Here is a 27,889-nt window from a genome sequence, read left to right on the forward strand (position 1 = left end):
GTATTATATGTACCTGATCTAAAAACTAATTTTCTTTCTGTTTCACATTTATGTTAGGACTATAAAGTTGAATTCTATAAAGATACATGTTATGTCATAGATCCTCAAACTAAACAAGTGATTTCTCATGCTAAAATGGATAATGACAACTTATTTAAGTTTGATGAATTTGCTAGTTCACGATATTCTTTACATACTTATATTGATTTCAATATATGACATGAAAGACTTGGCCATTTAAATTTGGATTATATTACTTTAATGCAAAAAAACAATATGGTTGATGGTTTGCCTCACATTATTCCTTCTGAGATTTCTCATACAGGTTGTATGAGAGGTAAGATGCATAGGGAGCCCTTTCCAATTGGAAAATCATGGCGAACAACTAATAAGTTTCATCTTGTCCACAGTGACCTTTTGGACCCCATGGAGAATAACTCCATCCAAGGTTCTCGGTATGCACTTACCTTTGTTGATGATTTTTCTAGATGAACTTGGATCTATTTCTTGCATAGCAAGGATCAAGTTCTTGATATATTCATTGAATTTCAGTTATATGTTGAAAGACAATCTAGTTTTAAACTTAAAATTCTCAGAATTGATAATGGAAAGGAATATGTGAATAAAGCTTTTCACTCTTATTTGAAATCATGTGGAATTAAACATGAGCTTACTATTCCTTATACACCATAGCAAAATGGTGTGGCGAAAAGAAAGCATCGAACCATTGTTGAAATGGCTAGAAGCATGTTGCATGCTAAGAATCTGCATTATAAATTTTGGGCTGAAGCCATGTTCTATGCAACTTATATTCTTAATAGGACTCCTACCAAAGCTCTCAAGGATATTACTCCAGAAGAAGCTTGGTCTGGTAGGAAACCTGATTTACATCATTTGCAGATTTTTGGATCTGTTGCTTATGTTCATACTCCTAAATAGAAAAGGCATAAATTAGATGCTAAGTCATCTCCTTATATATTTGTTGGATATGATGAAAACACTAAGGGTTATCGTGTTTATGATTCCAGTACTAACAAAGTTCAAGTTGCTAGAGATATTTGTATTGTAGAAAATGGAGTCCATGACTATTCTACTACACATGATGCATAATTCAGTGGCACTAAAATTGTGCTGGTGGAGGACCAACCTCCTTCTCTTAACCCTACTCCTCCTCTTAACCCTTCAACTCAAGTACCACCTATTATTTCTGCTCCTATGAGTAATGATATTGAAGTAGCTACTAATGATGATTTTATTGCTAATGATTCTTCCTCTAGTGATAATTCCATAGCAACTAAACATAAACCTAAATGGGCTCAAAAATTAATCAATGAAAGTGATGACTACATTTCTAGATTTGGTGGAATTAAACATAGAAGGATTAATTATTGTAATTATGCTTTGATGACTACTATTATGAACTCCAACGATCCTAAGTCTTTTGATCAAGCTAACTCTCAACCTCATTGGCAAAAAGCCATGCAACAGGAATATGACTCTTTAATTGCTAATCAAACTTGGGACTTAGTCAAGTTACCTCATGGCAAGAATATAGTTTCATGTAAATGGTTATACAAAAAAAAATTGAATATTACTAATGAAATTAGTAAATTTAAGGCTAGACTAGTTGCTAGAGGTTTTTCACAAATTGAAGGATTAGACTATAATGAAACTTTTGCTCCTGTTGCTAAAATGCCTACTATCAAATTAGTTCTTGCTTTAGCACCTAAAATGAATTGGCCCATTCATCAAATGGATGTTAAAAGTGCCTTCTTAAATGGTGATTTACATGAAGAAATCTATATGGCTCAACCTCCTAGATTTGTTAAGAAAGGTAGTGAAAATCTAGTTTGCAAATTGAAAAAATCTATTTATGGTCTTAAACAATCACCTAGAGAATGGTATTCTAAAATTAATTCTTTCTTTATTTCTCAAGGTTTTTCTAGAAGTAAGAATGATCCTAATTTTTATATTAAACATACTAACGATGATATTATCATTGTTATTGTTTATGTAGATGATCTAATTCTCACTTCTAGTTCAGATGCTTTGATTTCTGATATTAAGTTTCAACTTAAACAGAAATTTCAGATGACTGATTTAGGTATTTTACATTACTTCTTAGGTATGCAAATTTTCCAAACTCCTAAGGGTCTCTTTCTTTCTCAAAGCAAGTATGCTCATGATCTTTTAGAAAAATTTAAGATGAATGATTCTAACCATGTTTCAATTCCATGTGAATTAGGAACTAAATTAATGGCTGATATGAATACTCCTTTTTTTGATGAAACTTTATATAGATAGTTGGTAGGAAGTTTAAATTATTTAACTCTTACTAGACCTGATATTTCTTATAGTGTCGGTTTAGTTTCTCAATTTATGTCTAAACCTCAACAAACTCATTTTAAAGTTGCTAGACAAATCTTAAGGTACATTAAAGGAACTATTAATATGGGATTATTCTATGATGCCAATTCTAAATTTATTTTACATGGCTATACTAATTCCGATCTAGGTGGAGATCCCAATGATGGGAAATCCACTTGTGGCTATTGTTTCTTTGTTGGCTCAGGTGCAATTTCTTGGAAAAGTAAAAAAGAACACTCTATTTCCCTTTGCTCAACTGAAGCTGAATACAAAGGTTGTACCAATGCAACTAAGGAAGCTTTATGGATTAGAAGACTTCTTGACGATTTGGGTCTACCTCAACAAGCACCTACCCCTCTACATTGTGACAATCAAAGTGCTATTGCCTTGGCAAAGAATCCATTTTTTCATGCAAGGACCAAACATATTTCACTTCAACATCACTTCATTCGAGAACAAGTTGAAGACAAGAAAATTACTCTTCTTTATTGTAAAGGTGAAGATCAAGTGGCTGATATTTTAACCAAACCACTTTCTAGAGAGAGATTTCAATTCCATTGTAAAAATTTGGGTTTACAACCCATTGATGTAAACTCCCCAAGTAAACATTAAGGGGGGGTGTTAGAAAGGTTAATCTTCCCTTGGATGTATTTAATTGGGATATTCCAAGGATCCCTAAATGTAGTTTGTCCTATTGTACACATGTGGAGGACATGTCATTGTTTGTCCTTTATTCCACATGTGAGGACAACTCATTTTTATAATTCCTTTATTAAGGAATTTAGTTTATCCTCCTTAAGAGGATTGTGACACTTTGCACACACCTATTATGAATGTGGAATTCATAGAAATGGGAGTTACACATGAAACTCCTTTCTCATCTCTTTAAAAGAGATGCTCCTCCTTCTTTCTTCTTTACTCTCATCACTTTGATGTTATTGTATTGAGCTATTTTTCTCCAACACACTCTCTCTCTCTTCTCTAGGCATTTGCCTTCATTCATAATACTCACAAGGGGTTTTCTTTTCTTTCCCCTGATAAATCCTTGTCTCCATTGTTGAACCATCTTGGTGTATGCTCTTGGATTTTGCTTATCTCATGGTAACATTGTTTCACACTTAACTTACTTGGATTGTTTCTCATTCCTTGCTCAATCTTATCGTTTCTTACAGATATCATAGAGCATTCATAATCTCCTTAAGGTTGCAAAGGTTGGTTACACTAAGCAAGTTCATAAGAACTAGTTAAACAAAGTTTGTCTACCAAGATTGACCAAATGGATAGTAGGTGCCCAATAAAGTCAATGTAAACTAAGCAAAAAATATATTGGAGCCAACTAAAATTCCATTTTTGTGTATGTCGAGAAAAATAGTGGATGCCAAGTAAAGTTTAGTTGATGTCGAGCATTAGTAAACTTTAGTTTGTGCTGAGTGATTTTAAAGAGGATGTCGAGAAACATAGTTTGTGCCAAGCAATAGAAGCAAGTTAATGCCAAGTAACACCAAACTATTAGAAAGATTGTGAATTCAATGGATATGGGCTAATAAGTTTGTTTTCTTAGATTGTGTGAACCAGGTCGAAGATAAGATTGATGAGTTGGTGCCTCAGAATTCATGGTAAACCATTTTGAGGAAAATTTAAAGAAGATTAAAGGAGGAGTTTCTAGAAATGATATGGAATGAATGGTAAATTCATTGAATCCTACCTAATCCATCCTAACCCTAAACCAGACAATGGAGAAAGAATGACAAAGGTTCTTAATTCTTTATTTATAGGAATTACTAGTCAAAAGTAAGGGTTGTCATGTGTGAGAACCTAAGGAAGACAAGGAGCCAATTGTATGGCTTCATTCGATGACCTAATTGAGACTTTTCATTAGCATGTTAAGCAAGAAGGTTGAAGGGTATGGATGCCTGAAGGGTGAAAAAACTATGAGAGCTAAAATGTGTGAAAGACAAGCAGAACAAAGGACTAAAACATATATCTATAATCTATAAATGGAGTTGTAAGTTGTTATTAGATTAAGCCTTACTGTTATTCTCTAATAATTGTATTAGTCTAGGGTAAATCCTTTAAATAGGTGACATTCCAAGTGAATGGTCTAAAGTCCTCTAACAAGTCTCACTCCTAATAGGATGATTGAAATCCTTTAATAGGATCACATTTAACAGTATGTATTGTAACCTTTAACATGGTCGGCCTTTCATAGGACATCACTTTAGAAGAGTAAAAAAGAGTAGCATGTTACTGGTGGTTTTTCCCAAATTGGGTTTCCATGTAAATCATTGTGTCAAGTATGTTGTTGAATTTGCTATGTTTCATGTCTACATTTCTACATATTGATTTGATAGTAACCTATAATTTTTAAGTGATTGCATAATCTTATGGATACATGCATGCTGATAAATGTTTTATGAGTTCACTAAGATGTGAAAAAATTTATTTATACATCTAGACCTTGGTTAACTGATTCACCCACTCCCCCTCTCAGTTATTCTAAAGGAATTTCAACAATTGGTATCAGATCCATCTACTTAAGAGGACTAGTTTGAAGGTAGTAGAAGCACAAAGATCAAGATGTTAAAAAGAGATGTATCCAAGCTTAACAGAGATAATTTTACTACATGGAAAATTTTGATGAAACTACACCTTCAAGGACTTGGAGATCATGCACAATCTAAAATTATTACTAAGCATGTTGATCCTACTAGAGCCCTAACTATTGAGGATTTGATAAAGAAGAAAGAACACAAACAAGAAATGTTGGAGATTGCCTCTATTGTAAGCTATGCTGAATTTGATGATATCAAAAATCTTGATAGTGCAAAGAAAATGTAGGATTCTCTACACACCATCTATGGAGGAGACAAGAATGTTCTAAGAGCCAAAGCTAAAAGTCTTAGAGGTAAGTTTGATGATATGAGAATGAAAAAAGGTTAAAATATTGCTGAATATTGCTCAAGGATAAAAGATATTTTTAATGCAATAAGAGGAGGTACCATTACAATAGATGATGATATTGTACTAAACAAAATTTTAAGAACACTACTACCTATATATGTTATTTGAGTTTTTGTAATACAAGAACTAAGATGTATACTAGGGAATACTCTATCTCTTGAAGGTCTGGTAGGTAGGCTCACTAGTTTTGAGTTATCTAACTTTGATAATTATAAATCTAAAAAATATTGAATCTGCTTTCAAAGCTAAGTTGATATTAAAGGAACTTGATGAGAAAAAGAAGAGGAAAAAGATAAAGTATGTGTGTAGTGATAGTGATACAGATGAGAAGGATGTAGATCAACTTGAAGCACTATTAGCAAGGAGATTTAACAAAGGTAAAAAAAAGTGTAAATGTAAATTACCTATTATTAGTTTCAATTGGAATGAAGTTGGTCATATTACTGCTAGATATCCAAAGAAGAATAACTACAAAGGTGGTGACAAGTACAAAAGTAGAATAGATGAAGATAGCAATGATTACAAAGGCAAAGGAAAGAAGTCTTGCTACATTGTTGTAGAGGAAACAAAATATGAATGTGATGTACATGATGATGAAGTGTTGTATGTTACAATGAAGGATGAATCTGATGAAGATGAGACAACTACACTTCTATGAACAAGAATGAAAAATAGATCATTCATAGTGGATGTTCACATCATACAACTGGAGATAAAAGTATATTCATTGCCTTGAATTGTTATGATAGAAATAGTGTAAGATTTGATCATGATGTACCATGCTTGATAAAAAGAAAAGGTTCTATCAAACTCAGAAAAGATTTTATGTGACAATGCTTACTATGTTGAAAGACTTTACTATAATTTTTTGAGTGTGTCACAATAGAATAATTTAGGATGTAAGGTTGAGTTTGAAAACAAGATTGGTAAGATATATGATACTAATGGAAAACTAATTGGGGGTGATCAAACTAGGAGTAATCAATTCTACCTTGATATAGAGGATGCTACATATCTAATTGTAAAATTTGATGATGTGTTGATATGGAAGAAAAGGTTATGTCATGTTAACCTTGATAACTTGGTTAGTATTAGTATCATGAGAAAAGTTAGAGGTTTTCCTAAGTTGAAGAAGCTTGATAATATAATATGCAAACAATGTAAGTTAGGAAAAATGACAAAGTGAATTTTAAGAGTAAAACTCATACCTCGAAAGAAATACTAGAGATCGTTCATATTAACTTGTGTGGATCAATTGAAGTGCAAAGCTACAAAGGAGATAAGTAAATTATGCTGCTTCTTGATGATTATTCTAAGTGACAACATATATGTTTTTGAAACAAAAATTTGATGCTTTCCAAATGTTTAAGTGGTACTTAGCAAGATTTGAGAAGCAAATAAGTAAAAGTATGAAAACTTTAAGATTTGAAGAGTTTGACTAAAAGGAGTACTAGATTCTGGTAATGTCACTAGTGCTTGAATTACCACTAGCTCCTTCATCTTGGGTGTCAAACTTATCTCTTCAAATGTTTCCTTTTCTACCTCTATGGTTATAGTTGCACTTTGATCTTGTGCTAGAGCTACAGATGTATCTACCTAACCTATTTGGCTTTGTGTCCCATCATTTATTGGTGTTTCCACCTTGTTTTCTCCAACTATCTCAACCTTGTCTTTTTTAGTTTCTTTTTCATTTCCTCAGACTGAAGTGTCTGGCATGAGTGTACTGATAGTGAAACCTATTGTCTCCTTCCTTTGATATACAACTATGGGTTATGAAGGTTGTACACTTGTGACTTGAGGAGTGATAATAATAAATTTATTTTTTTCACTTCCTCCTCTACAGTTAAAGTCTCCGACTTCTGGATTTCATCTACACTCACCAATACAAGGTTGTCACATAATTTGGCCTTGAGAGTAGACTAGATAAGAATCCTTTTCAAATCCTCCTATATAAGGGGATTGATATTCAAAGTAGAAGTATCAAAAACATCCTTTACTTTGATAGTATCAGTATTTTCACTTGTTACCTATGGAGGGTTGGTACTCGACAATTGTGTAACTTGTACACTTAATCCTAGTTGTTGCTCTTCCTTAGCTAGTGCCTAATTATCAATATTCTTTCAGTGCCTCCCTCAACTATACCTTGTCCATTATTATCTTCTCCATCTTCTCCTACCTCAATAAGTGTCTAGTCATCCTCCTTTATTGTTGTCAGTCTATATGTTAACTTACACATTTGTTTGGATTTCTTTACAACATCCTCTATATTGTTCTGCAATATGCTAAATGCCCTATAGCTAGAAATAAATCTTACAAAATATTTCTTAATAGCTTTAGAAATTTTAGTCTTACTAAGTTCTAGCATAACTTGAGCAATGGATATCCCCCTAATTTTTCTTTTAGTGTTCAAACAATAGTGTCATTTTTGCTCAACTCTATCATATAAACTCCTAGGTATGGAGTTGGAAATTTCTAGAGGAGCCTTCTTAAATGTAGCCATCATGGAATATATTTCCTCATCTACTTGATTATTCTCAATCTTTCTAAGATTATCAAACTCAATGTGAGAAAAACCTGATAAATCAATATTGTTTCTAACATTCTCACATAAATTGTTTAGATCTGATGCAGGAGCATCCAAAGGTATAAGGGAAATCCTGTGTCACCCAAAAAAATGTACTTAGACTTAGTTTCTATTTCATGTCTTTACATTTTTGGATACCCATTTGGCACAAATAAAGGTTCCAATTCTCATAGTTCAACTATCAGTGCATTTGAAAATCCCAAAAAAATAGGAGCATGCAATTTGGCCATCATTTTGGTGACCTAGAAGGTGAATGTAATTGAGATTTAGAGCATTCCAGAAAAAGAATCAGGTCAAAAGGCCCCACGGTTTGAAAGTTATTGCAGTTTTTCGGGTTTTGGAGACCTCCTAAGAATGCTTCAAAGTCAGCTTTGGGGCATTAAATGACCTTGAAAAGGGTCAAAATATGGGGGAAGAGCAAAGCTGGTCCATAGGGCTATAGAGCGCTTTGAGAGCTTTTCAAAAATGTAAACAGTTTGTCAATCGGAGCTACAGTTCAAAAGTTATGCCTCCCGAAAGTTTGGCTATCGTTTCTGGATTCTTCTAGATTTGCACCGACTTCTAACGCGGCTTCTGGAACCTTCTATTTTGTTGGTGGATGCCTACTAGCACTTTCTAGAATGTACTCCTAGTCCTTAACCCTCCGGGGTCTATTTAAGGAGATTTTTGGCATTGTAAAAGGCAATTCGGATTGGAGCTTGAGAGGAGGTGCTAAAAGGAGAAATATTCTCCAGATTTATGCTATTGTAAGCCCGTAGGGCATGTTTTGAAGTTTATTTTCTCTGCACTGTTTGTACTAGCTTATTTTCTCAGTTAATATAATTCCCCCTTTCTATTGTTTCTAATCTGTTGTTGGGTTGTGTCCCTATCAAGTGGTATCAGAGCGGGTTTTCCTGAGTGTGTAGACAGAGCGCCAACTGTGAGGCAGTTTGCACCAGGACTGTGTGGTTGTGGGTTCGAGTTAGAAGATGCCTCCACAAAGAGAGCATGGTAGAAGGGCCAGAGCTATTGATCCCGAGGAGGTTAGAGCCCTCCAAAGACAAGTACAAGCATTGCAAGAGGAGCTTCGTAGAGGAGCAAATATTGCCGTAGATGACAATAGTGAGGATGACAATGAAGAGGAAGTAATGGAAGTTGATGGGGAAGTTTTGAATCTTGTAGAGGAAAGGCTTTTTAGGGCCATTACTAGGTTTGAGAAAAGACCTACAATTGAAGTGGGTATATTTTCGTGAAATTTGAAACCAGATGAGTTGATCGATTGGATCAATGAACTGGAAGAATACTTTGAGTATGAGGATATAAGGGACCCAGATAGGGTTAAGTTTGCAAAGGCCAAACTAAAAGGCCATGCTAAAATCTGGTGGCAAGAGGTTCAACTAGAAAGACTTAGAAGAGGAAAGGAGAAGATCACAAGATGGGATTACATGGTGGACAAATTGAAGAAGCAGTTCATTCCTGTGGACTACGAGCTTGATCTATTTAAGAAGATGCATGGGTTAAAGCAAGCAGGAAGATCAGTCCAAGAATATACAGAGGAGTTTTACCGACTCCTGATTAGAGCAAGGCATGTAGAAGAAAATAAGGAGAAGGTTGCTCGTTATATCAGTGGGTTGCGACCTAGCATCCAGGAGGAATTAAGTCTGGTAAGAATGACCAGCGTTGAAGAAGCATACCAGTTTACCATACGAGTTGAAGAGAAGCTGAGTAAAAGGTTTGAAGTAAGACAAAGAGGGCACAGTCAAGGAGGAAGGGGAAGTGGTAGATCATCTGGAGGCCACAATGAAACTCAAAAGAAAAATGAAGATGAGGGTACTAGCAGGAACCAGAGGAATGAGGGTTTCAACCGCTCTCGTGATCAAGACTTTGGAAATCAAAGAGGAAGAGGTAGAGGATGTGGACAAGGAAGAGGAGGCGTCCGTTGTACCTATTTCCATTGAAATGAAGAAGGTCATCGTGCCTTTGAATGCCCTCAACGACAAGGAAGGACAGATAGGAGAGCTGAGGGCCAAGCTAGGGTTGCTCATGTGAATGAGGATGCACAATCATCACATTCAGAGGATGCAGAAAGAGGAGAGACCTTGGTAAATTAAAGAGTCCTACTAAGTGGTGAAAATGAACCAGGACAATGGAGGAGTTTGTTCCATACCAGATGCAAGTGTGAGGATAAATGTTGTGATGTGATCATTGATGGTGGTAGCACTGATAACTTGGTATTAGAAGAGATGGTCTCTAAGCTGAAGCTCAAGAGGGAGAAACATCCCCAGCCCTATCAGATTTCTTGGGTAAAAGATGATCATAAGGTCCTGGTAAGTGAACAATGTTTAGTAAAATTCAAAATTGGGAGTTACCATGATGAAGTTCTCTGTGATGTTATTTCGATGGATGTTTGGCATCTATTGTTGGGTAGACCATGGCAGTTTGATAGACATGCAATACATGATGGACATGCAAACACATACTCTCTGACAAAGGATGGAGTTCGCCACAAATTGAAGCCCATGAAAAAGGAAGGTGAAAAGGTATGTAGCAGTGCTAGGATTTGTCTTGTTGAAGGAAGGAAGTTTTTAGATGGCATGAAACATCAACGTGTGTGCTATGCTTTGATTCCTAGGAAAGATAAAGAAGGTAGTAGTGAAATACCATTTGAAGTTTCAAATTTACTAGGAGAATTTGGAGATATTATCTCTGATAATGTTCCAGATGGATTGCCACCAGTAAGGCAAATCAATCATCAAATAGATTTGATTCCAGGAGCTAGTTTTCCTAACAAGGCTTCTCACAGGATGACTCCTATTGAAACAGAGGAGCTAAATAGACAGGTTCAGGAGCTGTTGAGGAAGGGCTTGATTTGAGAGAGCCTGAGTCCATGTGAAGTACCTACAGTACTTGCACCAAAGAATGATGGAGAGTGGAGGATGTGTATAGATTCTTGAGCTATAAATAGGATAACCATCAAGTACCGATTTCCTTTACCAAGGATGGATGATCTTATGGACTGCTTGAGTGGAGCTCAGTACTTCACAAAGATAGATCTGAAGAGTGGCTATCATCAGATATGGATTTGAGAAGGAGATGAGTGGAAAACAACCTTCAAGACCAAGGAGGGTCTTTATGAGTGGTTAGTCATGCCCTTTGGATTGACGAATGCCCCAAGCACCTTCATGCGGCTCATGAATGAGGTACTTAAGAAGTTCTTGGGAAAATTTGTTATTGTCTATTTGGATGATATTTTAATTTTCAGCAAGACTTTGGAAGAACATTTACTGCATATTCGTAGTGTCCTTGAAAGGCTAAGGGAAGAGAAACTGTTAATTAATCTAAAGAAGTGTGTCTTTGCAAAAAGGGAGTTAGTCTATTTGGGATTTGTTATATCACCCGAAGGTCTCAAAATGGATCCAGAGAAGGTAAAAGCCATCTTGGAATGGCCTACTCCAAGGTCTGCTACTGAGGTAAGATCATTTCATGGTCTGGTTAGTTTTTACAGGAAGTTTATTAAGAATTTCAGTGGCATATGTGCACCTCTAACTGATACAATAAGAGGGGATAGAAAACAGTTCAAATGGACTGTAGCAGCTGCGAGAAGTTTTGAATTGCTAAAGAAGAAGGTGACTGAATAGCCTGTGTTGGCACTTCCAGATTTTAGAAAAGTATTCCAGGTGGATTGTGATGCTAGTGGTAGCGCTATTGGGGCTGTATTAAGCCAAGAAGGTAAGCCTATTGCATATTTTAGTGAAAAATTGAATGATGCAAAGAAGAAGTATTCTGTTTATGATCAAGAGTTCTATGCAATAGTTCAGGCCTTAAAGAAATGGAGGCATTATTTATTGCCAAAGGAATTTGTTTTTTATACTGATCATCAGGCATTACAGTACCTAAATAGCCAAGGTAAATTGAATCAGAGGCATATGAAGTGGGTAGAATTCTTGTAGAGTTATACATTTGTGTTGAAGCATAAAAGTGGAAAATCTAACAGGGTTGCAGATGCATTAAGTAGGAGACAGTTGTTGCTTACAACAATGCAGGTTGAAGTAGTTGGGTTTGATGAACTCAAGAATTTGTACCCCAAGGATCCTGATTTTGCTGAAGCATGGAAAGCTTGTAAAGAACCTGTTGCTGTAGATAGAACCAAGTGGTTAGACTATTTGATTCAGGATGGCATGTTGTTCAAAGGTAGTCAATTGTGCATTCCAAGGAGTTCCATGAGGGAAAATCTAATTAAGGAGAAACACAGTGGAGGGATGGCAGGACATTTTGGTTGGGATAAGACCATTGCCATTCTTAGAGAACATTATTTTTGGCCTCAAATTACACAGGATGTGAAGAAGTTTGTACAGAGTTGCCAGGTTTGTCAAGTTGCCAAGGGGTTTAGTCACAATACTGGCCTATATCAGCCATTGCCTGTTCCATCAAGGCCATGGGAGGACATAAGTATGGATTTTGTTCTTGGATTGCCAGGGACACAAAGGGGTAATGACTCAGTATTCGTGGTGGTTGATAGGTTCTCCAAAATGGCACATTTCATTCCATGCCACAAAACTCATGATGCTGTCCATATTGCAGACTTGTTTTTCAAAGAGGTGGTAAGACTACATGGTCTTCCAAGGAGTATAGTTTCTGACCGAGATACTAAATTTTTGGGGTATTTCTAGAGGACATTGTGGAAGAAGTTGAGAACAGACTTGAAATTCAATTCCACGCATCACCCACAGACTGATGGCCAAATAGAAGTGGTAAATAGAAGTCTGGGCAATTTGCTGAGATGTTTAGTTGGAGATAAGCCCAAGGGATGGGATTTAATTCTACCACAGGCAGAGTTTGCTTATAATAACTCTGTAAATAGGAGTACTGGAAAATCACCATTTCAAATTGTATATGGAAATAGCCCAAGGACTGCACCAGAATTGAGGAAGATAGAACAAGGGGAGAGAACAAGTGCTGAAGCTGAGGAATTTGCTGAACACATCAAACATCTACACGAGGAGGTTCAAGCACACATTATCAAGATGAATCAAGAGTATAAAGCTAGGGCTGATGCAAGGAGAACACATAAGGAATTCCAAGTAGGGGATCTAGTCATGGTACACTTACGAAAAGAAAGATTTCCAGTTGGTACTTACAACAAGTTGAAAATGAAGAAATTTGGCCCCTGCAAAATTTTGAAGAAACATAACTCAGGAAATGCATATGAGGTGGAGCTGCCGGATGGTATTCACATTTCTCCCATTTTCAACATTGCAGATTTAACAGAGTATAATTATGATGGTGGAAATGAAGAGCCAGTTTTAGAGCCATGTCCAATTCCTGCTTCTAAGAAGGAGGAGATAGAAGACATTCTAGATCATCGTGTGGGTAGGAGTACCAGAAACAGGCAGTATGAAGAGTATTTGCTCAAATGGAAAGGACGACCGCTTGAGGACTCAAGTCAGCAGCTGAGGTTTCCCATTTGGGATTTCCTGTACCATCCATAAAGTGACAAGGTCACTTTTCAATCTGCCCTGGGTGTCTGATGCAGGAGCATCTAGAGGTATAAGGGCAATCCTGTGTCACCCAAAAGAATGTACTTAGACTTAGTTTCTGTTTCATGTCTTTACATTTTTGGATACCCATTTGGCTCAAATAAAGGTTCCAACTCTCATAGTTCAACTATCAGTGCATTTGAAAATCCTGAAAAAATAGGAGCATGCAATTTGGCCATCATTTTGGTGACCTAGAAGGTGTGACTTGGCCAAATGAATGTAATTGAGATTTAGAGCATTCCAGAAAAAGAATCAGGTCAAAAGGCCCCATGGTTTGAAAATTATTGCAATTTTTCAGGTTTTGGAGACCTCCTAAGAATGCTTCAAAGTCAGGTTTGGGGCATTAAATGACCTCGAAAAGGGTCAAAAAATGGGGGACAAGCAAAGCTAGTCCATAGGGCTATAGAGCGATTTGAGAGCTTTCCGAAAATGTAAAAAGTTTGTCAATCGGAGCTACGGTTCAAAAGTTATGCCTCCCGAAAGTTCAGCTACCGTTTCTGGATTCTTCTAGATTTGCACCGACTTCTAACGCGGCTTCTGGAACCTTCTATTTTGTCGGTGGATGCCTACTAGCACTTTCTAGAATGTAATCCTAGTCCTTAACCCTCTGGGGTCTATTTAAGGAGATTTTTGGCATTGTAAAAGGCAGTTCAGATTGGAGCTTGAGAGGAGGTGCTAAAAGGAGAAATATTCTCCAGATTTATGCTATTGTAAGCCCGTAGGGCATGTTTTGAAGTTTATTTTCTCTGCACTGTTTGTACTAGCTTATTTTCTCAGTTAATATAATTCCCTCTTTCTATTGTGTCTATTTTGTTGTTGGGTTGTGTCCCCATCAAGATCTGAGGAGGGACTATGACTCACCACTTAGAATTGGCTATTGCCATCTAATTTAATCATCTCCTCATCAATTTCAGCTTGGAAAATGTACTTCCTCCTTGGTCTCTTCTATGCTCTAGCTTCCTTCTCTTAGACTGGACTACCTCTTTAGCCTTCTATATAGTGACTCTTGTACTAGCCCTTGTGGTAGGTGTTGTAGGTTTAGGCTGATAAGGTTTTACAACCTTCTTTGGTTATGTCACTACTTGAGTCTTTAACTTTCTTTTCTTCTTATTAGTAGTAATAGATTCTTCAAAGGCCTCTTCTTCCTTAGCACCTTTTGTAGATTCTACCCTTCTTGTTGATCTTCTCCTTAGCCTTGTGTCAATGCCAATAGTGCTTGAGTAGGTGTGTCTTCTTCTTCTTTAGCATCCTACTCTTCTTCTTCATCAACTTCTTCACCAATTTTTCTTTCAATTTATTCACCAACTTTTTTCTTCTTTCTCATGATTAATGAAGCACTCTTCAACTCCATAGTGATGTTTGATTTGGCCAAGTCATAATTACCAAATGCTTTGGATTCCTTAGCCACTTCTTCCACAAGTAATGCTATGATTGTTGCAAAGGCCTCATGAATGTTGATCTCATAACCTAATTTCCTTAGCCATCTCACCCTAGAAATTGTTGCTTGAACATGTGTGATCAATATCAACTAGGAAGAAAATATCATCATAATGTTTTGCTACTAATGAGATTGGTATCCCCAGCATTTTCTTCATGGTTTTCTTAAAATCTTCAGAGTAACTAGTCATCACTAACTCAAAGTTATCACCTAATTGCTTGATAAATTCTCCTATTTGAACTACAATTGATCTATTCATCTTCCAAGCAACCTTACCAAATGTAGGAAATGTATTCTATACATAAAAGAAAATACATACTAGAATAGATCCAAATTTACACTAAGCAATCTTGGTTTTCCTTATAGCTCCTAAATTTTCAATTAATTGTTACAACTGCCACTTAGTAAGATCATAAGTATGATATTTCTTCACAATTTTGTAGTCCATATCCATTGAAATGCAAGGTACATTATTTAATCTGGTAGACTAACAAAACTCGTGTGCTGGGTAAGTGCACCAAGTTGTGGTGCCAAAAGATGACAACCATTTTTTTCTAACTTTGAATAACATGTACGCGCTATAATGTCCATGTGCTATGGCTTGGATATCCCAAGCCATATCATGTACATGCTTTCTAAAACCCCAAAATATTATAAATGGGCTACAAACCCACAACCCATTCATTTTTTCATCATTTTGCAACTTCCTCTCCTCACAGCATGTACACAAATTCAGCAAATTGAATGTTTTTTCCACCCACCTTGTCAATATGCCTCCTCATCATCAAAGTTCAAGATCACAATCACATTGTATGCTGTCTAGCCTTCTTTTTGCATTGTTTTATATGTTTTTGTATTGTTTTGTAGTTTTTTTTTCAAATTTTCTTTAAATTTGTTTATTTATTTAAATTACAATTGGGTTCTTATTAGGAAATGTGAATAGTGAACTAGAAAATCCCCAACAAGATCAAAGCCAAAATCCTCAACAAGATCTAAACCAAAACCCTTAGAAAGATGAGAATCAAAACCCTCCACAACAAGAACAAGAAATTTCACAACCTGCACTGATTGGAAGACCTCCTCCTAGCACACAAAGAAACATAATAAATGAAATAGAAAGAGGCAAAAATGAATTAGAAGCACTAATTTGTAACTTGAAATCTTGTGGACAAACCAATCCAATGAGAGCTTAATTGGAATTCCTCCTCGAGTCCATTATAACCCACGTAGGTTTTGTTAGTGCTCAGTTGGATATTTGGTGGATTAAGAGGGATGGAAAAAAAAGATATTATGCAAATAAATTATCATATAAAGATGTGAAAAAAAAAAGATATACCAAAAGGTAGCATTTGTGCATTGTTTAGAAAGCCTAGTGAAAAAAATAGTATTGGAGAGATAACTAAATAGTTCCCCATCCATTGGTGCATACATGATGGTGGGTGGTTTTTGATGCCCCTCCCTACAATAATCACGAGGTCCCAATGTATTTCTTAAGAAAATTGTATTATGAGTTTGTACTTAGGGAGATCCCCAATTATTTTGATATATTAGAATCTTAGGGTACAGGTGGGGGTCATAATTTGAGAGGTTGGGGGCATGTCATGACCCTAATATAGTTAGAGCACCTATGGTCAAGCCATAGGATGAGCATGTGACAATTCCTTTAGTTGTGAAGGAACATGTAGAAGCTAGCATTCTAGGGACTATAAATTCTTTGACACAGACCCTCATTCATTGCATGAGTCCATTAGTTGAGGATGAGCCTTCTGTGCATCATGGTCACATGTGCACATCATGTAGATCCTTATGCACATTTGGTAGTCATGCTAGAGATGGTGCAGATGATGGGCTAGTCACTGATCAATTCTTGAATGAAACATTTGGCATTGACATAGGTAAATTACAATTATAATAAACTAATTTGATCACATTTCATATGTATAGTGAATGACTAATTAATTAGCATGTATTGACATTGTTACAAATTTAGTGTCAGAGTGTTGGTGGCCCTAGTAGTGATCCCCTAGCCCCATTTTTCATCCCATCGATGATTCCAAAGGTATGTATCAATTTAATCATTTAAATTAATACATATATTTATTAAGTAATCATATGAAGTATTGACAAAAAAAATGTATGCATGTGCATGAATTCTTTATAGGACCATCAACATTCAGTAGGGACTGTGAGCCTAGATGTGATACAAGCTTCATAGAGGTACATTTGTTTCATGTTAATTTAATTCATTTGATCATATTTGTTTCATGCTTCATGTTACATGTAATGTGTATTGTATGACATGCAACTCTTGACATCTGAGACTCCTCCTCATCTTTGGTAGTCCATTGATCATGGAGTGGATGTGACTATGACTACTTCAGAGCTATTAACTGAGGTATGAAAGAATTTTCTTGGTTTTAGCTGTTGTTTATAATAATTAGTATTGAAATTTCTAGTGCTATTTATAAGTGATTATATTGATTGAATTGTTGTAGGGTCTTGTTACACCTGATCATCCACGAGCCTTTAACATGGACTTGCAGAGTGACTATTTGATGGTGGCAAGAAAATAATTAATTTTTGTCTATATATATATTTGATTTCAATGTATAATAATTATTGATTCATATCTAGACTTTGTCTGTATCAGCTTGAGTTGGAGAAGAGCCTCAACAAGAGGACGAGTGAGCATGTGAGGAAGACCCGATCATCTCCATCATCTCCCTCCACATGGTGACTAAAGACCTCTAGAGATTTTTTTCCTTCACCTCATGGGAAGAAGAAGATATAGTTGATAGACACACATGTATAGGCATCAACAGACATATATGTTGGATTTATGTTAGTGGACATATTTAATATATATTTGATGTATATATGACATTTTATATTTGATGTATGACATATATTTGATGCATGACATTATTAGACTTATGCCATTCTTGGTTAATATATGATATGTTTTTTCATGTATGACATTATTGTTCATAATAATATATTATGTGTTTGTTAATGTATGACATTATTGGTTATCATTTTATATTATATGTTTGTTCATGTATGACATTAATGGTTATCATAATATATTATATGCTCCTTCATGTATGAAATTTTTAGTTAACATAATATATTATATGTTTGTTCATGTATGACACTATTAGTTATCATAATATATTATATGTTCATTCATGTATGACATTATTGGTTATCAAATTATAGTATGAGGTTTCATGGGTACTTGTACCCACAACCTTGGTACTTGTACCCACATACCCAAGTATTAGGTACACGTATCCCAAGTACCTAGTACTCAGTGAAGAGCATCATAGCTAAGGACCTTGATTGAGATTTCAGATTTTTTTTTTTGGTTTTTTGTTTGTGTATTAGCTCGTTGTTTATCAAGCTTAATTCAATACCTATTTAGTTCGAAACTTTGATAGAATATTGATTAGCAATAAAATTTATCACTGTTAAAGCATAAGTTTATCATTTCCAATATGTCATCATCATATGATTTATGATCTTGTTCATGTTTAAATTGTTCCTTCTCTATTATTTGTTTATCAAGCTTAATTCAATACCTAATTTGTTTGGAACTTTGATACAATATTGATCAATAATAAACTTTATCAGTGTTAAAGCCAAAAATTTATCATTTTCAATATGTTATTTTCATATGATTTATAATCTTCTTGTTCATGTTTAAATCCTACCTTCTATGTTATGCATCTAAACATTTATCATAAATTATTATTACAAACATATAACAAATCTAAAAACTGAAAACAATATATTACATTTGCAAACTTTATCACTGTTTTGATTTGAAAAATCATTGACATGACTGATAAATTCAAGTTTTCTATAAATATAAAAGTATAATTAAAAATAAAGTTTGACATACCCAAGTACCTATGTCCCCTATTATTAAAAATAGTTGTACCCATACCTGTACGGTCCATACACATATCCTAAGTACCCCAAGTACCCCCGTCCCTATGCAACCTTGTATATTATATGTGGATCTTGGTGTTTTCTCTACACCTATGTGGTCTATAGGATCTCTTGCTACTTAGAACATCCCTTGACCTTGCCCAACCTCCTCACCAAGTTAACTAATCCAAACTTGTAGCATCACTCCCTTACTCTTCTAGGAATAGTATCCCTCCACAGCTTTTATAGGTCTACTAGGGTACCATAGCATTCTCTAGTCCAACCAAGGTTTTCATGATGTCCTAAAGTGTTATTAGAACACTTCTAGTTATATTTTGGAAAGATAGATGCATGGGTGATGCTCCTCTTATTCACAAAATGTTTCCTACTTTAAAAGAATACAAGGTGACTAAGTATGGTGAAAAGGTGATGAATTATATCCATGACAAGGAGTGTAAGGCTTTTAAAATGATAATTTAAACCTTATAGATAAGACTATGTATGATGATTTGATATCCCTCCTAAAAGATATTTGAATTCCCTCCTTCCTAGACACTGACAAACTAATATGGGAAAGGAACCCAAGCATGGACTTTAGCATGAAAACATCCTACAATAGCATAATTGGGAGGTGGGAAACATGGAATGGAAGAATGTTTGGCATTCCCACTTTCTACCCAAAATCAACTTCTTTTGGTTGTTTATCATGCACAACAGTGTCCTCACTATTGATAATCTTGAGAGGTGTGAATTCCAAATAGGAAATCGATGTGTGCTATGCTATAGGGTGGAAGAAACTAGTTCATCTTTGGATGTTAATTCTACTCTAACCAGCCCATCATTAAAAGTATCATGAAGGCCTTCCCCTCATATGTGTGCTTGAACATGTGGAAGAAGAGGAATAACCATATTTTGAAAGAAAAAGATACTCGCTCCCTAGAATTGGTTACCCAAATTACGACGGGACTAATCAGGGAATGTGCTTTAATTTTAAAATGGAAACCATTGCCCCACCCACCCACACATAATGAGAGGTTCTAGGGAGAAATTTGAGATATCTACAAGTTAATTGAGAAATTTGATAATTCAAAGATCCAAAAAATATTGAAGAGCAGATGAAAGCCACCCCTTCCCCCTGAACTAGTGTAAATTGAATTTGGATGGATCAATAATGAGTGAAGGTGATGTAGCTAGATGATCATTTAGAATGAACAGAGAGTCTATTTCAAGGGATACTTGAAGAAATGTGGGAAAGTTTTGAGAAATGTGGAAAAATCCTTGGGACTCCTATGGGGGCTAGAGATAACACATAATATGAAAATTCAGATGATAGTGGAGGTAGATTCTTTTTGAGGAATATATAATAATATGAACTAGCATGCCATGTCAATTATTAGAGATGCCCAAATTCTCTAGAACAAGATTAATAAAGTTTAAATCAAACATATCTATAGGGAAGTAAATCAAGTGGTGGACAACATGGTAGGGTACAAAAATGAGGCTATTAATGCTCAAGTTTGGGAAAATGAGTATGATCATCTGGAGGTGATTAAATTGATAGCTCAAAGAAGCCTTTCCAAGTACTAATGTCCACTTTAATTAAAATTAAAACAATGACCTCCATTATTATGCACTTGGCAAGGGGTACTTTTGACATTTCTAAATTATTATTTAATATGGTGGGTTGGGCCATGATGATACTAACTTTAGCAAAAGTGCTAGCATTGATAAATTATTATAGAGTCACATATAGCTTTAATTTTCCAGTTATAATTTGTAATAGGAAACATAATCTTGGTAATCAATGCAAGATTTGGGATGATATTCTACTGCATCCAAGAAAGGCACTTTGTAGATTTTGAGGTCAATCTTTCAAGGGGGATTACTGAAGCATTATGATCTAGTGACTAGGGAATAAATAATAGTCCAAATAAAACTTCGTTAAAATCAAGTGTTTTGTGAATAGATTTGGCTTTTTATTTTTCAAGTTACTGTGTCTTGTGTGTGAAGGCTTTGTTCTTGTTTTTTTGGGTAGACTATTTAATTTGGTGAATGTTACTATGGTTGACTCAAAGGAAGGAGAGGGGGAACTGATTTTTGACCTTAAGGAGGACATAGTTATGGAGGGTGCTAATACAAGGATCAAATTACCTAGAATTGAATAGGTTGTTCAGAAGGACTTTTGGAAGATTGGGGAGATTGTTAGAAGATTAGTTGCAAGCATAAATGCTAATGATATTACCATGGGGGAGTATTGTAGATATGTTACTATGATGATATGTTACATTCATCATTGAGTTTGTCATTGATGTCAATATAGCAGTTTTTTGTGGTATTTGATAGTAGAACAACAAAAAGATCAAGTTGGTATGGATGGCTAGTTGAGTATTCTAACTATTCAAGGTTATAGGAGATACTTCTAAGTATCTAGTATATATAGTTAATGTCAAAAGAAGAAAGGATAAGTCTAGAAGAAGTTACGTAAGTTTTAGTGATGTTTGTTCTGAGATAGAGTTTACAAAGGCATGTTCTGGTAAACTTGTTATATCTCTTAGCAGATTTGATATTCTAAAGATTGAGGTTGAGGACATTGAGAGGATATGTTGGTGATGATGTGGCTAAGATCACTCATCATAATATTGTGTGTACAAAAATTTATTCAAGTTACATTGCATAAGATTTATGTTATTGCTAAGTGTAATGTGTTCTTAATGTTATCCTATAATAATTAATTGAGAAGGTCTAACAACCAACTCAAGGAATTATTTTGATGACTTGGTATAAATGAAGGATATTTTACTTTATCATGATATGTGTGAATATATGGAATGATATGTTTTTATGATTAATGATAAGCAGTAGAGAGTGTGGAATGTGAAATTCAACAGAGCAATGTGGAAGTGAAGGAAACTTCATTGTTGAGGTTTTGCTGACTAATATGAGGTTTAATATTTGGATCCAAAGTTCGTGACCTAGTCTACAAGGTTTAGCAATGACTAGTTTGGTTGAAAAAATAGAGGAAAAGAGAAGATAACAGTAAATTAATTATTTGAGCAGTAAGCTCTTCTGGTAGTTGAAATTGCATATTTGGGCAGTGGGCTCTTCTTGCACACATTGTACTACAACTCCTAACAAGGGCTGGAATATCCTAATAGGGATTTAAAGACCCCTAATAGGCACTTACTATACTAAATATTGTAATAGACTCCTAACAGGGTCCATCCTCTAACAAAGAATATTTATATTACTACATTATCTTCTGGGCATCATTCCCACCAGGGTTTTCCCTTTGATCAAGGGTTTCCCTAGTCAACAGATCTAGTGTAATTATCTTTGTGCATTTTATTATGGTTGTTCTTTACTTTGCTTGAATGTTTAAGTTTTTTTAAAGAAGATAAATGCTATAATTGTTAGATAACTCATCTTTTGAGGTCATCGGTTGGATATCCTAGATTGTGTTTGGAGTTAATGAGTTATTTATGTTTGTAAAATATATGGTCCAGTTTCATATTGTGCAGCTTGTATATTGATCATTTTTTAATGTTTGAATATACCGATTCTTCTTCCATGTCATTTCTTGTTGCAACTAAAAATTCAGTTAACTACACCATATTCACATGTAACTAGAAGTTCTCTATTTATAGAGGGTATCTAAACTATTTTTGTGTGCAGTCAGGTTAATAAAAAATATGGGTCTTTCTCTCTTATTTCTATATCTATTCTAGTTATTCATTGATCCATTGTCACCATGGTTTTTAAGATTTTCTCTCTAATTATGTTTTGTCATTGTGTTCTATTATTTATTATATCTATTTCTTAATATGGTAAGAGAGCATACTATGATTCATGGGTTGTGATTCATTGTTTGGGTTTATAAAACTTGATTTAAAATTCCTCCTCTCTCTAATTCTGGTCTTCTTTGTTTCCTATTGAAATAGAAAAGAATTGTTTCTGTGTGGAGTATGAAGCAGTGGAAGCCTTCATCAACTTCCAATTTCCACTGAAGCATATTAAGCTAGCCGCTGCAAAGAACACCATCGGCTGCAATTAATCATATGATCAGATGGAAGGAGTTAATTATGGTTTTGTACCATTTTCTTATCAAGCACAACGGTTGGGAAATCATGTGTGTAGTAGATGGATTGTTTTTCATATGAAATCAATAATCATTATACATATGATTGTGATAAGTCAAAACCATTTATTTAGGTGAAAGAACTAAAACTAGGTAGCTTGCTTGAGCCAAAAAAACCTAAAGCAAAAGCAATTAAATCAGCTAGGGAAAATCTCAAATAGTTATGGGTGAACTTGTTAAAAACCCACATGATAATATTTGCAGAGGCAAAGAAATAAGAGAAAATAGAGCATTCACAGAGAATAAAAACATCAGTCTTCTATTATATATATTTGCATATATCAAAACATAACATACAAAAAACATTCCAATATGAGAGAGAGCTCTGTTCTATTGTAGAAAATAATAGTACATTACCAAATTAAACTAACTATCCTAGATATACATTGAATGTGCCTAATAAAAGGGGAAACCATAAAAAATATTAAAAAAAGGTAAATGTTGATTGAACAGCCAACAAAATAAATCTATGGCAAGGATATGTAATTAAAACTAAATCAAAATATATCTCTTGCAATGATGAAAGGAAACCAATGGGCTAGAAGAAATGACTTCGCATGTGAGAGTGGGCAAGAGAAAAATTATAGAAGCAAAGAGTAGTTGGGGATTAATTCCAACACTCCCCTTAATCACAACTACTACTAGCTATGATGTCTAAATGATCCCTTTGAAAGACAAAACTTTCTTTTCCTAATGCCTTGGTAAAGATACCTACACATTGATCTTCAGATCTACAAAATTCTAAAAAGATTTCTCCATTGTTGATTAGTTCTCTAATAAAATGACATCCAGTATCTATATGTTTGCTCCTCTTGTGAAAAATTGGATTCTTGGACAATGCTATGGATAAGTTGTTGAAACAATAGATCTTCGTTGCATCTTCTTGTTCACGTTTCAACTCTTTCAAAACTTTTCTCATCCATACAGCTTGACATGATGCCCTTGTTGCTGCTACATACTATGCTTCATGAAAGTGTGACTATTGGTTGTTTCTTTGAAGCCATGATACTATACTGGTGCCAAAATGAAAAACATAACTGGATGTACTTCTTCTATCATTAATGCTCCTAGCACAATCACTATCAGTATAACCTATGAGCTTAAAATCATTTGAAATTGAATATTGAATACCATAATTTCTTGCTCCGCTCACATACCTTAAAATTCTTTTCCTTGCTTTCCAGTGTGATTCTTTTGGAGTCTCCATGAACCTTGAAATCAAACTTACACAAAACATTATGTTTGACCTTGTGGCTGTTAAATACATAAGGCTGCCAACAAGCCTTTTATACAAAGTTAGATTTACATCATATTATTTCTCATCTTTACTTATTTTCAAACCTATGACAATTGGTGATGATGCTGATTTACAATTCATCATATTGAACCTTTTCAAAATATCACTAGCATACTTTTCTTGAGAAATGAATATTTCATTTTGATTTTGGTTGACCTCAATACCTAAGAAGTATTTCATTAGTCCCAAATTAGTCATTTCAAATTCCTTTTTCATAGCTTCTTTAACAATGTCAATTGATAAGTCACCTATGAATATCAAATCATCAACATATAAACATATAATTAGAATTTGACATTTTTCATCCATCTTTATGTACAACATAAGCTCATTGTTGCACATATCAAAACCATTTTGTAAGAGATATGAATCAATTCTACTATACCAAGCTCTTAGGGCTTGCTTGAGGCCATACAATGCCTTTTTCAGTTCGTAGACTTTATCTTCTTGACCCAAAATCTCATATCTAGGTGGTTGTTTGACATTAACTTCTTCCTCAGGATAACCATTCAAGAATGCTAATTTACATTCATTTGATAAACAAGACATTTTTTTTGAGCTACTATGGCAAGTGTCATTCTTATGGTGTCTAATTGGGCTATAGGAGAAAATGTCTCATTGTAATCAATTCCATGTTCTTGTGAATAACCTTTAGCAACTAGCCTTGCCTTATGTTTTTGCACATTACTATTTGAATTCAACTTAATTTTGTAAACCCACTTTACTCCTATGACATCTTTCCCTTTTGGAAGACTCACTAACTCCCATGTTTGATTCTCTTCAATTGCATCAATTTCTTCATCCTTTGCATTTTCCCATTTTTCATCTTTAATTGTATCTTCAAAATGAATTGGGTCATCTATTTGTGAGTGTAAAGCAGAATGAGAGATTGAATCAACATTATTTTCACCTTCATTTTTCTCATAAATGTCTCTAATACTTTTGATTTTTTATCTCGTCAAGCTTGCCAATGTAGGATGTGGCATGTCACTTGATGTAGAATCGATCGAATGTGGACTTGATGGACCAACGCTTTGATGGCCACTTGTAGATGGTGTTTTTTGTACACTTGTGGGGGTGCTTGATTGTATATGTGACACTGATCTTACATTTGATGATGGTGTCACTTGTGGACCACAATGTTGAGCTTGAATGGGTGTGAAAGGAGTCATATTTGAAGGAGTATTAAAACTTCATTTTCCTTTTGTGGTATGGTTGTTGTTATGTTGATTGTTTTTTCTACACTTCCATCCAATGCTTCTTCTATGAACTATATGTCTCTGTTGATTATGACCCTCTTGCTGATTGGATTGTATTATTTGTATGCTTTTGATTCATCACTATATTTGACAAATATACATTTTTCTACCTTGTCTAATTTCCTTCTCAATTCAGTCAACATATGTGCATATCCCACACATCCAAAAGCTCTCATGTGAGAAACACTATGTTTTCTTCCCCTCCATGCTTCTTTTGGAATCACATTCTTGACACTTTTTGTTGGACATCTATTTATTATGTAAGTTGCACATGAAACAACTTCAACCCAATATTCATTTGAGAAATATTTTTCTTTTAACATGCTTCTAGCCATTTCCATGATTGTTCTATTTTTTCTTTCAGCTACCCCATTTTGTTGAGGTTTGTATCTAGCTATGAATTGCTTGTGAATTCCATGATCTTTGTAAAATATTAGAAAATAATTTGAGATGTATTCACCACCTCTATCTGTTCTCAATACTTTGATGTAATGACTACTCTTTTTTTCAGAAAGAGCTTTGAATTGAAAAAATTATTCAAATACCTCACTCTTATGCATTAGAAAATAAACCCATGTTTTCCTTGAGTAGTCATCAATGAATGTAAAAAAAAAAAATATTCCACCAATTGAAGGCATATGCATTGGCCCACATAAATCTGAATGAACAATTTCTAAATGTGTTTCTGCCCTCATTGACTTACTTGTTGGAAATGACTCTATGTTGCTTTCCCAAGATACACTCTTCACATACTCTTTTCAAATTTTCTATTAAAGGAAATCCTTTCACCATGATTTTCCTATGAAGTAAATTTAGGCCTCCAATGTTTAAATGCCCAAACCTTAGATGCCAAAGCAAATGTGCATCTTTTATTTCTACTTGAAATATAGTTTGAGTGATAGTAGCAAGTTCTCTTTTACCCTCTTGTGCATTCACTAGAGTGTATGCTTGAGCAAAATCCACATTCAAATCTAACTTAATCTTTAAGAGAAACATTCTATTGTTTGTCATTTGAATCTTGGAAATGAGCGAATTGCTTGGAAATTTATCTGAAATTGTGGATTCTCCATTTTTGAAAGATACTCTAAACCCATTTTGAACAAGCTGGCCAATACTCATCAAATTATGCTTTAAATTGGGAACAAAATAAATATCAAAAATATATTTCTTCTCCCCTTCATATTTAGAATGTTGATGTCCCTTTTTCCTTTGACTGCCACCTTATCATCATTCCCTAAAGTGACATTAGATTTTGTATTTTCATCCAAGCTTGAAAATATTTCTAAATTCCCTATCATGTGGTTGCTACAGCCTAGGTCTAAAAACCATATATTTTTATCATTTTCTTGTGCTACAGTGCAAGCTAAAAACACTGTATATTGTTCTGATTTATAGTTTTGATTTTCTTTTGTAAAAATTGCATTTTTCTTGTTGAAATCATATCACTTCTTCCTACATTCATTTGAATAATGCTCCTACTTTTTGCAGTAATGACATTGGATTTGAGATGTGTCATACCTTTGGCCTTGAGGCTGATTTTAAGTTTCATTGTGACTTGAGTATTGGCTATTACCTCTTCCACTTGAGCTTGATGGGCTACTTATTCCACCTCTATATGAATTTCTTCCTCTACCTCTAAACTTTGTTCTTCCTCTACCTCTTCCATAGCTGATTGAAGCTTGTGTCTTGAATGCATGCTCCAATGATGAACTTGTTGATCTACTAAGCCTATGTTCATGAGAAACAAGAGAGGCATTAAGCTCATCAAATTGAAAATTGTAAGAGATTCAAACCTTGCAAGTAAACTCCTTAAAATATTTTCAACAATTCTTCTATCTTCTAGTGAATTTCACCATGAGATCCAATTTGATTGACTATACCCATCACTTGTGTGAATAAAGAGTCTATTGAGTGTAATTCCTTCATTCAAATAGTTTCAAATTCCCTTCTTAGAATTTGTAGTTTTTTTGTTTTCACTTTTGTCATTCCTTCGTATACTATTTAGAGGATACCATGCTTGCTTGGACTTAGTTGCTACTGAAATCCTTGGAAAAATACTCTCACATACTGCTTGAAAAATGTAGAATAGACCTTTTAAATCCTTCTTCCTATTATCTCTCAATGTATCCTTCTCTACTTGAGTTAGAGCATTGTATGCTATTGCATCATTTGGTTCTAGGGAACTATTCTCCACTAGATCCCAAATATCTTAAGGACAATATAGTGCCTTCATTTTTATGAACCAATAATCATAATTTTTACCATTAAACTGTGGGATTTGAGGATTTGTCAAATTTTTGCTTGCCATTGACTCACTTGATTGAATACCTTTGTCAGAACTTTTAGCTACTGCTAAATCTTTCCTTCAACAACTCTTGAGAAACCTTAAGCTCTGATAC

Source organism: Cupressus sempervirens, chromosome 7, assembly GCF_028749045.1.
Source record: "Cupressus sempervirens isolate cs-2001-9-10 chromosome 7, ASM2874904v1, whole genome shotgun sequence".
Lineage (NCBI taxonomy): Eukaryota > Viridiplantae > Streptophyta > Pinopsida > Cupressales > Cupressaceae > Cupressus > Cupressus sempervirens.